This window comes from Kryptolebias marmoratus, linkage group LG16 (genome assembly GCF_001649575.2).
Source record: "Kryptolebias marmoratus isolate JLee-2015 linkage group LG16, ASM164957v2, whole genome shotgun sequence".
In the NCBI taxonomy this organism is placed as follows: domain Eukaryota; kingdom Metazoa; phylum Chordata; class Actinopteri; order Cyprinodontiformes; family Rivulidae; genus Kryptolebias; species Kryptolebias marmoratus.
In genome coordinates, this window is record NC_051445.1 from 238,736 (window position 1) to 245,261 (window position 6,526).

The following is a 6,526-nucleotide window of genomic DNA, read 5'->3' on the forward strand; positions in this document are numbered from 1 at the left end:
TGGACCCTGATGTGGACCCTGGTGGACCCTGATGGACTCTGATGGACCCTGATGGACCCTGTTTCCTCCCCTGCTTGTTGTGTTTGAGGCAGGTATTTGCAGGTCAGACTGTATAAAAAGTAAATGGCCTGTAATGTTTGGACCAGAACTGAGGACAAACAGAACCCGGTTGATCTTGGATCTGAGCGGGCCAACAAACCCGTTCACATCTGTCATTCCACAGGAGACGGTTCAAGGCTTCCAGAAACAACAGCTGGTTCTGATTGTGTTTGAGTCTCATGTACATGTTGTTATATGACTACATTATACAATAAATTAAAGATATACAACACAGAGGAAAGTCCTAAATCCAAACAGCCATTCTGTGTGAAGTCACTGGAAGAAAAAGGAACTAAAACAATAATTATATATTATTAATTATATAGCTTTCTGTTTTCCAGTTTAGGACGTTTATGGAAGAGAACTCATCACGGCTTTCTGAAAGTAATATTTTACACTTACATGTAGGAAAACAGAACAAATGGAGGATAAAAGGAGAAGTTCCAGATCTAAAATCATTGAAATTCATCTTTAAGAAACAGGAAATAAGAGAGATGCTTCATCCTTCAGCTGCTCATCATGCCTTCACTGCTTCCTGCTGGAGCTAAAACCATATTTTCTGTCAAACTGTAAAACTAAGGAAGTGGGAACAGAGTGTGTCTGTGTGTGACAGGCTCCTGGGAACTAAGACCAAAGATCTGATTTAAAAACATCTCATCTGTCAGAAAAAGGAGCCAAAATCTAAAGACAAACTCCAAACTTTCAGAGAGTCTGAAGAACCGCTGATTCAGAAGAAGAAGACTGGATCAGAAGTTCTGCTTCGGATCAGGACTGTCATTCAGTTTAAATGAAACAATATCAGAAGGACTTCCTGTTCGTTTGGGTCTCCTGCAGAGGAACATCTGAGCTGACAGAGTTCCTCCTGAGTTTCTTTGACCTTCTGCAGCTACGTTTCATTAAACGTAGGAGTAAAACATGAAAGGAGCTGAGCGGCCGGATAACGGCGTCGCTCCGGTCTGTCGTGGTGAAGAAGGAGCTGAGCTCCGAACTCACTGGGCCAGAACCTCACCTACCCTCCTGAGGTCTGGATCAGAACCAAGAGAACCAGATCCTGGATCCAAGCAGCTGAAATGAGCTTCTTCTGTCAGCCTCAGAGAGGAGCTGCTCCTCCTGAGGAGGTTCATCTGATCGGGCCTTTTTTCTCTCCCTGGTCTGGGAGGTCTGGGGTTCCCTCCTGGACCTGGTACCACCACGACCCGACCACGGATAGATGGCAGAAAACAGATGGAAAATGGCCGCTTCACAAAAGACTCTGAGGTTTTCTGTTAATCGTTTTATTATAAACCCAGAAGCAATGAGAGTTCGAGTCATGTGAGGTTGTTGATTGTTTGTTTCTGACCAGAGACGCCTCTGAGTGGCTTCAATAAAGTCATACAATGATGAGGAGGAGCTGCTTCTTCATTTGTTCTCTCTTTCAGTCACAAATGTTGAATATTTTCTAAGTTTGGGATGTAAATTATAAATCCAATGTGAGAAGCTGCTCAGTGTTTCTCATGAGATAAGAAAGGAGAAGGCATGTTTGTTTAGTCTGGACCCTGAACTGGACGTGTTCTTAAGTTTAAACATTTGAGTTTTTGTTCCTCCTGTTCCTCAGCAGCTTCTCTGTTTCTTTGGGCTTTTGGATTAATCTCTAATGAACAGAAAAAAAACCTCAAGAACAAACACTGACACTTGGGCCAAGAGAAAGAAAAGAGGAGAAAGATTCTTAAATTAAAATGTTGCTGATGTTTCTCTGCAGGAAACTTCACACTAAAAGAACATCCTGAACAGTTTTATATGAAGGAACTCAGACAACTGATCCACAAATCGGCACTTCAGTCGTAGATAAAGACCCAGAATACGGTTTTAAAACCCGCAGCAGCAGCCGGACACCAAACAAAGCACCGAAGAAGACGATCCAATAAAGCGTAATGATTCAGAAACACAAACAGGAGGCGAGAGGACGTCAGGTATTTACCAGAACCTCCGGCTCCACAGCTGCGACCAGCAGCGGTTCTGAGACTCCGATCGGGTCCGAGGAAAACCCAGATGTTCTGAATCTACAGTCTGAACAGAACTCAAATCTCCAAACAACAGTTCTCTGGAAATATCTGAATCTTTCTGCCTGGGTTGGAACATGAGTCTGTTTTTACAGAATTTAAATCTTTAAACAGCAGGAAGCATCTGGCTGCCAGAAAACAGGAAAACATTTCTACACTTTAATAAAGTTGCTGTTTATTCTGATGCTGTTCATCCAAAAACGTTTTAATGCAAATCATGGTTTCCAACCTGAATAATGTTTTAATGTGCCTGAAAACATTAAAATAATAAAAGTTAAAACATTTCCTTCAAACCATCAGAGACTGAGATCCGCCTCGTTAAATCTGACGACTCGTGTTTGAAAGTAATTTAAGTTTTTTAGGTTTTGCTGCAGTTTCCATCACAGGTTGCATTAAAACACAATCTGTAATAAAAGACATTACTTTTTTTTTCTGTCCACCTATCTGTTGAATAAAGGACTTAAGTGAAACCAGTACCTGGGTCAGGTTCAGGGTCCGGCTCGAGAGGACTTCAGGGGGACAACAGGAGACCGTGACGTCCTGGGATAGAAAGAAGCAACATTAACTACGATCCAGAACAGACAGTCCAGAGAGACTTCAGATTAAAGTAAAATAAACTACATGGTTTATTTTATCTGCAGTCCCTGATGGACTGACAGTAAATAATAAAACAAATAAAAAGAGACAACATCTCAGATTTCCCAGATTCAGGCTGAGTAAAGATGTCCCTCAGACAATCCAGCAGGATGTAAGATGGAGGCAAAGAAACATGGAACACCAAAACCAAACAGCTGGAACAGAGAACAGGAACATCTGTGCGAGTCTGGACTGGAAGCCCCACAGTCACAGACTCCAGGTGGTGGAGATCCTGTGAAGCTTCCAGATCCAGACTGACTAACAGCTGATGGCTGACCAACCAGACACTGTGGTGATAGATGTAGCAGTCCAAGAGACTGTAACATCAGGAAGAAGCTGGAGAAACACCAAGGGCTGAGAGAGGAAACAGAGTCAAGGCCTCAGTGGTACCAGAGGTCATCGGACCCCCAAACTGGAAGAGGTTCTCCAACAGATCCCAGGAACCACCTCAGAGATCTCTGTCCAGAAGAACAGTCCTAGGAACAGCTGAGATCCTGAGGAGAACCCTGAAGAACCCAGGCCTCTGGTAGAGGACCTGAGGTTGGAGTGGAAAAAAACTGAAGAGACGAACCTTCAACAGAAACACCATCTCTTTTTAAATGTACGAGGAAGCTGTTATTTCTCAGTTATAAACAGATGAACGAATGAATTCAGTTCTGAGGTTCATCCAGATGGTTTTCAGTAATTAGTCATCTAATATTGTACTTTTACTGAAGGGAAAGTCATCTGCCTCTCATCCCATCTTTAACTTAGAGAAGAAAGTGTGGTTGATAAGATCTGACCATCTGCTGTTGGATCAGTAGAACAAGTTGTTCAGTAATTCCATCATGTTAATGTGGTTTAGATAAGAAGAGTAGAGGTCAAAGAAACTGTGGACCAGGAAGTGGAGAAGGTTAGTGAGGATGAAGAAGAGGAAGGCAGCTGGACCTGATGACACCTGAGGAGGGATGGACATGTCTCAGAGAGATGGCAGAGAGGTTCTGACTCCATGATTCAAGGACATTTCTGAGAGGGAAAACATCCCTGAGGAGAAGTGTGTTGGTGCCAATCTGTAAGAACAAGACTGATGTTCAGAGTTGGAGCAACTGAAGATGAGGAGCCACACGATGAAGATCTGGAGAGAGCTGTGGAAGCTCTGTGAGCAGGTTTTATGCCAACAAAGAGCTCCTAAGACGCCATCTTTGCTCAGAAAGAACTTCTTTGTTTCTGTGGAGTTAGACAAAGCATCCGACACATTGTTCCTTTTTTGTCCAAAACTCACCAGATTGAATTTATTTCTATTTGTAACATTTTAATCTTTGTTTTAAAAGCTGTGAATGTGGTTTTACACCTAAAACAATTATTTATAATGATATGCAGCTGATTTTCCTCTCCTTGGGTCTCTGTTTACAGAACTTCTACAGAACTGCAAACAGAACCACAATCTAAAGTTCCTTTTAGATCAGAGAAATTCCATCTTTGGAGTTGAAAGTTTCAGGTTTTTCCCTCGGACTAAGCTCCTCTGACAGTGTTTGTCCCAACCCATCAGTAGAATTACACAGAAAGTATAAAGTGTTTACAGAAAGTACACAGAAGCAATGGGACTTCCTGCCTGACCCAAACTTTCATCCTTCAGAGACGATAAACAGGAAAAGCCCATCAGATATCAGCCCGGTGGAGAGCTGCTTCCTGCAGATGAACCTGAACCACGGGAACACCTGATGTGATCCGAGCAAACATTCAGCTGATGTTCAGCTGATGTTCAGCTGCAGACGAAGCATGAAACTGTCTCCAACCGGCTGGTTCAGGACTCTTCAGGAGTTAAACCGTTTCTCTCAGAACAACGCTGGGCCTAGACGAAGGTAAAATCCCTAAAACGAGAGAAGCAACAGCTTCGACAGACCAGGAACACCCTGAAGCTGGAGGACGGAGCTGCAGGGGACCTTGCAGGCGGTTGTCAGCTGGGTTACAGATCTGACGTCTTTCTGTTGTTGAGCTGCTGCCGTCACTTTCAGCGCCTCCGGATCACTGCACAGCTGCACTTACTCTTAACCTTTGACCTTTGGTAAACATCTGGAACCAATGATTTCTGAATTCGTTTGTTTTAATTCATCCAAATAGGCCTACAAACATCCCAGAATAATCAGGACAGCTGATGAAAGGTTCCTTTCCGTCTCATTTTGCCCTCAGATATCTCATGTTTGTAGCTGACCTTTAAATGTTATCAAACTTGTAAACTACAGAGAAGGTGGTATCTCCCTGGCCTCACAGCCTACGTTTACATACATGGCTAGTAACGCTGTCCCACCTTTATGACTGAATCTTCAGAAAGAACGACAGGCGGACTCGGACCACTTGTTGACTCGTTAGTTTTTGGACCTGGCTGGACATCGACCGGAGAACGTTGGGAGATGTTCACCTGCTGCCTTAAAGCTCCTTCAGACACACGACACTTCTCTTCTCCCCCTGAATGTCTGCAACTGATTTAGTGGAAAATAAAGTCAGATTATTGTGTCACACATAAAATCTGGCAGCTTGATCCGAGCCGAGGAGCCCGACACAGACGGGAGCTGCAGTCAATCCTGATCCTAATCTGAACATCCGTGGACTTTCCCTGCTAACGACTAAACATGTGAGAAGTAAACTGTGACCAAACAAGGCTCCCACAGCAGACAAGGATTGGTGTGAACACTTAATGAAAAGGGACTGAAAGCATGAAACAAGCTGATCTCAGATCAGCTGAAGTGTGGGACAAACTGGCTGCAGGAGCTTATTGAGACCGAAACAAAGACCAGACCACAATCTGATCCAGATTCAGTTTCAAACTTTAAAGAAATGATTTATTCTCACATAAAGGTCCTGGAGTTTACTCCCTAAGGAGAACCAACAACTTCTGGTTCTCCTTAGCGCCGTAACAAGAACCATCATCCATCAACAGCTGACAGAACCACATGAAACGGATGGATGTCAACAAATGAAGCTAATAAAAAAAAAACAGGAAATATCTCTGATTCATCCCGTCTGAACTTACAGGGAAAAGAAATGAATGAATTCTTACTTTTATTACATCTGCGTGTTTTAAACGTTTCAGATTTAGGATTGTAAAGTCTTGTTTCTGTTTTTTTTTTTGCTTTACACCTTTAGTTTTCAGTCCTCAGATTGAGAAGTCTGATAAAAGCCAACAAAGAGTCGAGCCTCAGCAGGCAGAGAGCTTCAGACTCCAAAATAAAGATGTGAAGTGACAGGCAGAGTTGCAGTGATTTAAATCACAGCAGATGTTGTTAATTCCAAAGATCCTCAACGAGACGGGGATTTATAATTACAGAAATATGTTGGAGCTGCCAAATAAATCTGATTTGGCGCCGTGGTTTGATAAGACAAGTGTTGCTTCACAAAGGAGGAAATCTAAACTAAAAGTTTACAGAAAAACTCTTCCTCTTCTGCAGAACCAACAGAACCAACAGAACCTGAGAGGCAGCAGAACCTTCAGCTGTCCTGAAAGCCTCAGACTCAGGGTGGAAACTGGAAGAAGAGGAAATGACTGCAGGAGAATAAAGTCCTGAAACTGGGGGGACTTTTACTTCAATCCAATCGAAAACAGATGAGGGAGGGGGGAGGAGGAGGTGAGGAGGGGGAGGAGGAGGGAGATGAAGGAGGTGAGGAGGGAGGAGGAGGAGAGGAGCGGGATGAAGGAGGTGAGGAGGGGGGAAGAAGTGAGGAAAAGGAGGAGGGAGATGGAGGGGGTGAAGGAGGGATGAAGGAGGAGGAGGAGG

The 6,526-nt window shown here is 43.5% G+C and overlaps 1 protein-coding gene across 5 annotated transcripts in view; it reads right to left on the reverse strand.

Moving 5' to 3' along the window:
* Window positions 1-6,526, reverse strand: part of col6a4a (collagen, type VI, alpha 4a) — a 45,312-nt gene that overhangs the window by 37,407 nt on the left and 1,379 nt on the right. For all 5 annotated transcript variants that reach the window (XM_037980086.1, XM_037980084.1, XM_037980082.1 and 2 more), the window contains exon 2: window positions 2,616-2,678. The gene's annotated coding sequence lies outside the window, so the exon portion shown is untranslated. The remainder of the gene's footprint in view (window positions 1-2,615; window positions 2,679-6,526) is intronic.